The sequence below is a fragment of the Porites lutea genome, chromosome 4 (assembly GCF_958299795.1).
Source record: "Porites lutea chromosome 4, jaPorLute2.1, whole genome shotgun sequence".
NCBI lineage: Eukaryota > Metazoa > Cnidaria > Anthozoa > Scleractinia > Poritidae > Porites > Porites lutea.
Genome location: NC_133204.1, coordinates 5,348,506 through 5,359,339, shown reverse-complemented (window position 1 = coordinate 5,359,339; position 10,834 = coordinate 5,348,506). Strand labels below are relative to the sequence as shown.

At 40.5% G+C, this 10,834-nt stretch overlaps 1 long non-coding RNA gene across 1 annotated transcript; it reads left to right on the top strand.

Moving 5' to 3' along the window:
* The first annotated feature begins 9,312 nt into the window (after positions 1–9,312).
* Positions 9,313–10,628, top strand: LOC140932771 (uncharacterized). The gene is made up of 2 exons (XR_012165003.1): positions 9,313–9,532; positions 10,553–10,628. It is a non-coding gene; the product is annotated as an uncharacterized lncRNA (long non-coding RNA).
* The last annotated feature ends 206 nt before the right edge of the window (positions 10,629–10,834 follow it).

The window sequence follows — 10,834 nt, the reverse complement described above, 5'->3', positions numbered from 1 at the left end:
GTAACATTTTCGATGCCGACAATATTCTGAAGAAGAAAAAATCAAACGCACTAGTATTCTGGTTTCATTGTTACTGGCATTATTCCACAGCTGCATTATAAAAGAACATTCGCTTCAGGTTATTGGTAAGTGGAATAGCCTGACCATAATTAAAAGCATTTGCGTGTCTGCTAATGTTCGGTCATGTGACGGGAATTGACTACTACTTTCACTTTCCATCGTCAGTTTCCAGCAGTTCCGCTTTCGTGTTACTTTAGGTTTCGACTTTACGCCGATTTCTGATTTCGACAAGGTGAGTAATTCTGCGTTTGTTTTTCAGCTGAACAAGACAGGGGTTAATTCAGTTTCTTTTGACGTAGTTATAGCTTGTAGTTTTGCTCGTATGTAAATTCTTTTTAAACTGTAAACTGTCTTCCATTTGTTGATTTACATTTAATCCTGACACGTTCGCTGCACATTTAGTCATTTATGAAAGAGTTTTCAAAATAGTGTCTGTCTCAGTAGTTTTGATGTGCTGAAGAAAAGGTTTTACTTGTTATGATTTTCTGGTTCTTTCCGCTAAACTGTACCTGTAACAGTCGGCAGTAAATATCCGAATCAGACTTCCTTGTACGTCGCGCGACAGCATTAAGATTAGAAGCCACGCGACTACGTTGTAAGTTCAAGGAGCTCAGTATCACTAACGGTCGGCCTCTCGGGGAAACCCAGTCGAAGTCTTTAAAGAACACTCAAAAATTATCACGTCCACATGAATCCGGATATTTTTAAACCGCATATTTTTCACACGAACCGGTCTTTCGTCCACACTAAACCAGTCCAGATTGGTTAAAGACCCTGACCACACGAATCTCAGTAAAAAAATATATACGGTTTAAAAACTGGATTCGTGTGGACGGGGCTTGGGGGAAATTCAAGATTTTTTACTCGATATTGTATATTTTTATACACATTATGAAGATTATGTGACGAGATTTTAAAAAAATTCGTTCGAGTCGTTTCGGAGATATAGAAGAAAGCGCGATAAGTCCAAATTCTGAATGAAGTTGCACTTATACAAGTGGTGACAAAACGGGTTAGTTTTCAAGATCGCAAGAACGAAAGTACACCAAAATTTCCTTGCATCAAAATATGATATTAAGCAGCATTCTGACGCTACTTAAGAAAAATTTGAGTCATTTATAACGCTTTTATCAAATAATCTATCACGGTTAATGAAAATTTAAGGTTTGAAATATATTTTCGTTTAGTCGAATTCAAACTTACAGAATTTTTTACTTCTTACGGAGATTGTTTGCTAAACACCAAACTTTGAGTTCCTAGTGTTGGATTTTCAGTAGCAGGTCTAGATCACACAAAATTCGGCTTTTATCAATTTCAAAGTTTTTTGTTTATTGTTGTCATAGTAATATCGATTTTACTGAAAACTACATTTTCACACATTTCAATCCATAGCCAATTACTGGTGAAAATTTTGTAGCAATCGGACAAGGAAAAAACCACTTTTAAGGCGATTGAAAAATATCAGTATGGCGTCTGAAAAACTGTATCGAAACACCTTAAACTCATCGTGAATTTTGCAAACTTTTGGATCTAATTCATCGCGCATATACTTGAACTAATCTGTTTCAAATGTGGGATACTTGGATGGAATGAAAATACGAGTTAAATATTTGCGGAGCTAGAGTTTTCAACCGATTTCGTAACAGATGTCTTAGGCAAACTTTGGTCCCCTCCAAGTTTTAGGTTGCTGCTCGTGAGGGCAAGTTTTAGGTTGCTGCTCTTGAGGGCACTGAAAAAAAAGACAAAAGGGCGGACGGAACCCCCAGAAGGCTCCGTTAGTACTGTCATGCTATAGTTTTGGTGGCGGAGAGATGGTGATGAGTGAAAATGGGGTGATGAGTGAAAATGTCCAAATTAAAAATAATGCCAGTCGTTTCTTTCTTCAAAAGGCCATCTCTTTCCCATTTCACAGTTTAAAGGAGTAGCTATACAGTCAAGCCGGTAAAAACTGTAATTATAATGTATACTTCCCAAAAAAAGCCCATAAAGCACTGCATCACGCAGTCGGCAGCCCAATGAACCTCCGCCGTATGGGGTCCATGTCTCATCTAAACCTGTCAGCTGTAACAATCAGTCTAACATTTTTGTTTGTTTGTTTGTTTTTTCAATTAATTCTAAGGAGAATCTGTACCACATTCTTTATTTGACGAAACATTTTGAAAAAAGATAAAAATTAAAGTAGTAATGTTCAAAATCTTATAATGACAATTGCCTCAGACTGTCCATGGTGTCGTACATTACGATACTCAGATGTAATTTAGGCCCACGCGCAGTCGTATTTCTGACCCGGACTAGCATTAAAAATAAGTACGTCTTTGTCTCTCTCTCTCTCTCTCCCTTCTCGCTTTCAGAGAAATAATCAGTCAAATCGCTCCTTTAACTGACCACTATATAAAACCTCTACCTACCTCTTATTTTCTTGATCCCAAAAATTGCCAAATTTGATGGAGTTGATGATTTCATGGATACATCTGAAATGCGGAAACTTTGCCCAATTCTTTAGAGTCCCGAGGTTCTAGGTTAATAAATCTCTCTAACTCTCAGTGGGTTTTGAATGCTAAGCAGCGATAACTCTCAAGATTTTTGCATACGTAAACAAGCTTTTTTCCACAAACTATCATTTGAAAGTAAGCGTAATTGTGTATCACTTATTCTCTTACAGGATCAGAAATTGGACATGGAATACTCGCAGGAGCAACTGAACTACTTCAGACTCTGCTACATAACATTTGATTTGGTTCCAGTAGGACTGCGGCAAATCTTTAAAAACGAATGGGATTTCCTTTATAAGGCACCTTCATTTGGAGAATGGAAAGATACAGCAAAGAATGGTCGTGATTTCTATAACAACGAATCTAAGAAAAGTCGCCAAAAAAACGCGCGGTTCCTGACGACAATACAGAGTGGAAACACGGCAGAGTGGGACTCTTCCTGTTTGTTTTTTGCCATCCTGTACTCAGACAGCGTTGGTACCACCTTAAGTCCAGCTGTCCAGAAAGAGGTCGATGATATTCGTCAGGTGCGAAACGAGATCGCCCATATCACTGAGGCTAAGCTGACAGATGCCGACTTCCAAACTGCTGTAGATAAGGTGTTGAACATTTTTACATCCCTTGGTCTTGCAACAACTGAGATCCAAGAAATAAAGAATCAGAAGACCTTTCCAACGAAAGAAGTGGAAAATTTTAAGAAACAAGCTCGTGATCTCCAAGATGAGTTAGATCAGACAAAATGTGACCTGGAGGAAACAAAAGGTGCACTTCAGAGTACAGAAGCCGATCTGGTTTCTGCAAAAGAAGAAAACAAGGCTCTCACGCAAGAAATGAGTGCGAAACTTCAACCTTTTTGCTTTCTCGCGTCGACACCACCACACGATATCATCAGGCGTTCCCATGACATTGAAAGAATTACAAAGAAAATGGAAGAACTTTCTAGTGTTGCCAATGGAGGAGTTAGTACTGTGTATTTGTCAGGAAATCCAGGATGTGGTAAGAGTCAAATTGCACGGGAAATCGGACAGCAGGTTTTTTCTGAATGGACGGGTGACGCTGAAAATTTGATTTTTGTTGCGACGCTGAACGCAGAAACTATTGAGACCCTTGCCGATTCTTACATGACCCTTGGAAGATACCTAGGGATAACAGAATACGCCTTGTCAAGGTTAGAATCCTTAAAAATAGACAAGCCTCTTGAAGCAGTTCAACAGCTCCATGGTTTGATTTTGCTCAAGGTTACTAAGTTTACCAAATGGATGATTATAGCGGATAATGTGGTTGACTTGCGCTTAGTTCAGGGCTTACTACCTCAAACCGGTAATAAGAAATGGGGACATGGTCAAGTGCTGATTACTACTCAAGATAGCACTACAATTTCTCATAACGCTCCTCATACGTATCATGAATCATTAAGTAAAGGAATGAGGCTGGGTGAAGCGGTGGAATTATTGGAAAAAGTTTCTCAAATTTCAGACCGAGAAAAAGCAGAAAATGTCGCCCAACTTCTCGATTTTCAACCACTGGCCTTAGCTGCTGCTGCTTTCTACGTGCAAACAGTCATTAGCAGTGGGTCTCCAAATTATGAATGGAAGGCATACCTCCGCGACATATCAACATACAGTCAACGATATGAGATTGAAACTGTCCTTGCGAATGAGAGTTTAGCCTATGGTAAAACAACAATGGCTGCCGTAGAAATGGCCATCGAAAGAGCTGTAGATACTGATAGAGTTCTTCGTCACACATTCTCCTTTCTTTCGCTGTGCGCTCACTACGATTTCCCACTCGAAGCTGTTTCAAAGTTCGTCAAAGCGCATACAAAAAACCAACCGGAGGGGTTGATCAAGGCAAAGATTGTTAGGTCTTCTTTACTTCTTGTTCATTCTGAGAAAGGGGATGAGCGTAGATATATTCGCTTGCATAAAACTGTGTATGAAGCTTTGATTCGAGGCGAAGTCCTCAAGCTGACATCAGAGGAGATTAATTGCAACTTGGCAGAAGCAGCAAAGGTTTTCAAATCCCTGTTTCATGAAAATTACGAGGATTATGCGATTTTTAGGACCTTGAGGCCCCACTGTGAATCTTTACTGAAGCACATCACACCAAATTGCAGTTCTGATCAGCTGAGAACTTTTTTGAGAACGTCGGCGCCTTTTGTAGATTTGAATATGGTTGCCGATTGGTTGAGGTCTCTTGCTTCAATCTGTTGCCATTTTTGTGATTTGTTGTTTGCTAAAACTGTGGTCGATCTAGGATGCGACCTGCTAAAGGATATAGAAGATACTGAACCAGGTGCCTTTTTAAAAGGGGATATTTTAAGTACCTGTGGCCTAGTGTACGATAGGATTGGAAAATATATTCAAGCGGAAGGATTTCACAAAAAGGCGCTGATGATTCGGAAAAATATTTTCGGTGAAGATCATACCGATGTAGCGTCAAGTTATAACAACTTGGCATCAGTGTACAGAACCCTGGGAAAATACAATCAAGCCAAAGAACTTCACGAAAAAGCACTGGAGATTTGGAGGAAGATTAACGGTGAAGATCATGTCGATGTAGCAAGGAGTTATAACAACTTGGCATCAGTGTACAGCAGCCTGGGAGAGTACAATCAAGCCAAAGAACTTAACGAAAAAGCACTAATGATTAGAAAGAAGATTTTCAATGAAGATCATGCCGATATAGCATCAAGTTATAACAACTTGGCATCAGTGTACAGCAGCCTGGGAAAATACAATCAAGCCAAAGAACTTTACGAAAAAGCACTAATGATTAGAAGGAAAATTTTCGATGAAGATCATGCCGATATAGCATCAAGTTACAACAACTTGGCAGGAGTGTACTTCGACTTGCAAGAATACAATAAAGCCAAAGAACTTCACAAAAAAGCACTAATGATCAGAAAGAAAATTTTCGGTGAGGATCATGACCATATAGCATCAAGTTATAACAATTTGGCAACAGTGTATGGCAGCCTGGGAGAATGCAATCAAGCCAAAGAACTTCAGGAACAAGCACTGATGATTTGCAAGAAGTTTTTCGGTGAAGATCATGTTGATGTAGCAACAAAATATATAAACTTGGCAGTAGTGTACTGCCGCCTTGGAAAATACAATCAGGCCAAAGAACTTCACGAAAAAGCACTGGTGATTTGTAAGAAGTTTTTCGGTGAAGATCATACCCAAACAGCAGCAAGTTATTTCAACCTGGCAAAAGTGTACCGCAACCTAGAAGAATACAACCAAGCAAAAAAGCTTACAGAAAAAGCACTGATAATTTGGAAAAAAATTTTCGGTGAAGATCATGCCCATGTAGCAGCAAGTTATAACGACTTGGGGACAGTGTACTACAGCCAGGAAGAATACAATCAGGCCAAAGAATTTCATGAAAAAGCACTAATGATTAGGAAAAAGATTTTTGGAGAAGATCATCCCGAGGTAGCAGCAAGTTATGACAACTTGGGTTCTGTGTACAACGGCCTGGGGGAATACAGTCTAGCCAAAGAATATTCGGAAAAAGCACTAATGATAAGGAAACGGTTTTACGGCGAAGATCATACCCATGAGTTGGAATAACAGTGCGGCGATGAAGTGTCTTCACCAGTGTAGAAAAGGTTCACGGTCGATCTTTTGGTGAATTTTTTTAATTTTTAAGAAAGTCCTTCCTTTATTTCGATTTTTTTGTTGTTGAACTGAAACTTTCTCCATATGGATCGCTATTATAACGTGCCTGTAGTTCATTAAAGTTTGAAGGAATTTCCTCGTAAAACGCAGGCAAGTTGTCTGAGATTATGTTATGCAATTCATTGGAATTCTAAGCACCATTACCATAGTCTTAAAGAATAGGACATCTCCATGATCTGGGTAGTATTTTAAATCAAACTGATATCACCTTCATGTTGTACTAACCTTTGACTGAATTCATCGTGATATATTTTAATGTGTCAAACTATCTCAGACTCTCTTCAGTAACACATTTTATATTCCATATTTGGAAAAACCCTATTCCAAGGTCTCTCTTTACTGTGACCTGTTTATACGAGGTGAATGTCAGGCAGATTTTCTACTCAGAAAGACCTGATGATGACCCGAGGCACCTTATTTTACAAGATTTCCTGTACCGGCCCTGGGAACATTTCTTAACTTTGTCTTACTGATTTTACAATCCCCTTGGTCAGCCCTAGGGTTGTCCCTATCCCTTCCCCCTACGGGTTTCCTCTCCCCCAACGGGGTAGCCATTGACAGGTGCATAAGGTCCCTTTAGAACTGGTAAGGTAGGACAGGACATATTGATATTGTTGTTCGCTGACTTTAATTACTTCTTGAATCGCGTTGAATGTCCAATATGAGCTGCCCTTGTTCCAGAGGTTTTCTTTCTGTTAGTTCTTTGTCCTAAGAGAGCCAAACAGAATTGGGTCTCGTAGCGGAGACAAAGAACCTCAAAGCGTCCAAAGAAGTAGACTGCGTAGTATAGGCTACTTGCGAGGTCCAAAAACCCTCTAGACTGCAAAACAGTCCGTATTTTTGGGTATTCAAGTACGCGCGAGCAGGCAAACAAAAGGTCTGGAACGAGGCTGAAAACAGAGAGCGAGACGCTAAAAATACGCCTCACACGCTTCGCGCGCGTACGAGTCTTACGCCGCGCTTTACCGATTTCTTTACTGCTTTTGAGAAAAAAAACCGACTGTTTTGCAGTCTAAATACCCTCAGTCAAATGAGTTTTATTTGCATGAGAATGAAAAATCATTTCCATATCAAAGGCTGAGCACTTAACCTCGTTTTGATACAGATGCGCGGCAGAACTCGGAAATGGCCTATTAAGCGCGGGTGACTGCCCCCCACGCACCACCACCACCACCACCACCACCACTGAAGGGCTCAAATTTGCTTCAGAAAGACTTATTCAGGCTTTCCTGTTGTTTATAGGTCTTTTTCTAAAAATTTTCCGTTGGGTGCCACTGTGTCAGGTCAAGATTGGCCAAGTTCTCTAACGTGTTTTTATGGACAGAGACGAAGTCAAGGTCAGTAAAAACACAAGAACGAACAAGCCAATATCCAGTACTCCGATTCTTGACCGCACAAGCTTGGTCAGGAGCCCATAACCCGGTGCCAGCATCTCTCATACTAGGCTTATGTCACGGCGTTTCTACGGACCTGTATATTTTACGACACATTTTAGGGAACTTTTTCCCGCGAAGATACAATCTCCACCATATCTAGTATCAGTCTATGAGCGCACTCGAAGTATAAGATATCAAAAAGGAAAACTAAAGTTATTAAAGGCAAAAAAATATCATTTGTAGGTCTGTATGTTTTGATTGGTTTGTGGAATTTAAAACTAAAAGATATTCCAAATTTGCGCCAAAACCGTTCTAAAAATTAAACCGGTCCGTGGAAACGCCGTGACATGAGCGCATGGAGGTTGTTCACTCCGGGTTATGGGTCCCTGGCTTGGTTAATAAAGGATTAATAAATAGCCAAAAAAAGGAACTCTTCTCTTGCGGGACCAACCCAGAAAGCTCCGTCAAGGTGAGCCCTTCTTGCCCGCTCGGGTAGCGGCCTATCAAAAAATGGATTCGCTTCATATTGACCGCGTGGGGATTCAGCCATGAAATAAATTGAGATTGCAAATAGCAGTTGATAATTCGTTAATGATTCAGTTTACTTATTCGTAACCGCATTGGCGGATCTGGCCTCGCTGTAAGTCGAACCAAGGGTGTCACAGTGAAACCAGGAACCTCTTCAAATGCAAACTGCCGCAGAAGGCTGATTAAAACGACTTTCATCTCTGCCAAAGCAAACTTGTTCCCGATACAAGAGCGAGGGCCAGCAGAAAATGGTATGAAAGCGTACGGGTGGATGGGCGGATGGGTGTCATCTGCAAAGAGAAAAAAAAAAAAGAAAAGCTGCAGCAATTAAAGATCACCTATATGGCGCGATTTTCCAGTACAAATATTCCAAAGATCAAACACCAAACCGTCTAAGTGATGATAGGGAGATGAGGGGGAGTTAAGAACCGAATGAAGAAAACTGATTTTAAACTTCACTAGCATGCATGGTGGTACTAGTCAGGGAATCAGTATCAATGCTATTATATTAAGGGAGTTTGGGCAGCGACGTTTTTGAGCGACGCAAATCAACCGGAAGTGAGCCTTTTTCTCTTTTAATATGTCTTGACGCTACCTAATTTGTATTGCTAAGTGTTTTTACTCTTTTATAGACGATCAAGGCTGAAGAGTGCCGCTTCCACTTCCGGTTGACGTGCGTCAAAACGCCCAATCTCCATACTGTTTAGTATACTCTTTTCCTGTACTGTTGAAGAGAATTTGTTATATATCATGTTTTCCGTATTAAAATAGGCCATTTACACTTGACATTAGACTTGCTACAAGTCGACCTCTTGGCGAGTGGGGCGAGCCTTTTTAGGCCGCGAATGATACATTAATGAGAGAAAAGGTTATAAGAATGAATGAAATGGTCACCAATGCCGGAAAACGCTTTGATCATGTTTTGAATTCTCTCAACCAATTCTTTAAGGAAATGCATGGAGATCAGTCTGGACAATTTGCATACTAAAATTGGGGATTTAAGGGTTAATACTATAAGGAGGTGAAGTTTTAAGGAAACTGAGGTGTTGCCTCTGTGGGGTAGTAAAACATCAAAGGAGAATTCAAAACATTTATGAAACGACGTTTTTCAGTTCTCAATTGCGTGAGCTCTTGTGACAATTATAATATTCTGCCTATTTAATATAAAACTGTTTTTATTATATTCCAGGAAAACTCTCTAAAAGAGTGATCTTTCAAGAAAGCCATTACAGTTCAAACATACACTTACTTGCACCCAGTTCCTGTACCGCTCAACATTATAAGCTGTATTGTTATGGGCGTGGTCTGCCTGTGCAAAAAACGTATTGGAAGGTGCCCGTGTGTGTCCGAATGCCGTGGTTTCTTTACTCCTGAAGACGATCAGCCCAGAGTACGTGTAATTTCAAACCCCTTTCAAACCCTTCGCGTTTTCCTTTTCTCTTTATTTTCAATCTCTCAAGTCCTTTAAACTGAAAGAATTACAACTAAGAATTTCCACGCTCTATACTTCAAATCTCCGAATATTTTCTATCTGAATATACTCGTCCACAGTCCATAAGGTGTAGTAAATTATCGCTAATCCAAGCAGTATATGTGCAGGGTTCTTGAAACACCATGACTACCATAGTTCAGTGGCTACAGCGCGGAGATCATTTGTTCGAATCCCGTCGATAACGACTCCGACTTTTACTATTCTCGTACGCCGTTGCAGCATTTTCATTGCAGACTCCTGTTAAGAAGTAATTTGAGTGTCAGGCCTTCCTAAGAGGCTGAGGAAGAGGAGATTTTAGATCAGGCCTTCCTAAGGGGCTAAGGGAGAGGAGATTTTTCGCTTCTCTCTTCCCCCTTTCCCCCAGAAACGCCTAATACTCAGGCTAGTTAGGACGTTGTTAAGATCTTCGGTCTCCATAGTCTTCAACGCAGCTGTTGTTTTCTCGTGACCCAACGCTCCACCTCAAAAGAGAAAGTATAAAGGTAAAACTCCTTATTTGGGGAGGGACGTTGGGTGACGAAAATCACCCAAAAGTATGCATGGGAGACAAGCGTCCAGAGTCTACTAGTGCCGGGGGTTTGCTGTAACCTGATAACCCAGCCGACATTTCGCAACGCCACCACTAGTTTCCTTTCGAAGTGACGTCTGAGGACGAGCACAGAAATTCCATATTTATGACGTGTCACAGGCCCAGAACTGGGTACTGCTTCTTATTAGTCCTGCCGCGAGGGAATTTACTTCAACCAATCAGAAGCACTACATAGATCAGGGTAGTGGCACGTCATCGGTATGAAAGTTCTGCAGCCGTTCCTCAGTCGTTATTTCGTAGGGTAACCTGAGTAGTTGCGTCGCGAAATGTTGGACTAGGTTTGCTGCAGCTATTCGGTTCAGTTTGATGTTATATTCTATTTGTTTCAGGATAGACTTGATGTCATCGTTGAAGATCTTCAAAACACTTACTTCACAACTTATGGAGACGCATTCCCAGGAACAGGTTTGTGTTAATATCCGTATGCCATATCTATGTTCTGAATTTAGTCAACAACAGTAAAATCTCCTGCGTTGTAATTGTGCTGAGAACCCTTTAATAACCACATAGCAATGCTGGTATCCTCTCTGAAAAGAGAACGTTAACAAATTAAGAAGGTTCGTTGGCTTTAAAGTAGTTGACGTGGTAAAATATTTTAGTGAAAAGTGTAT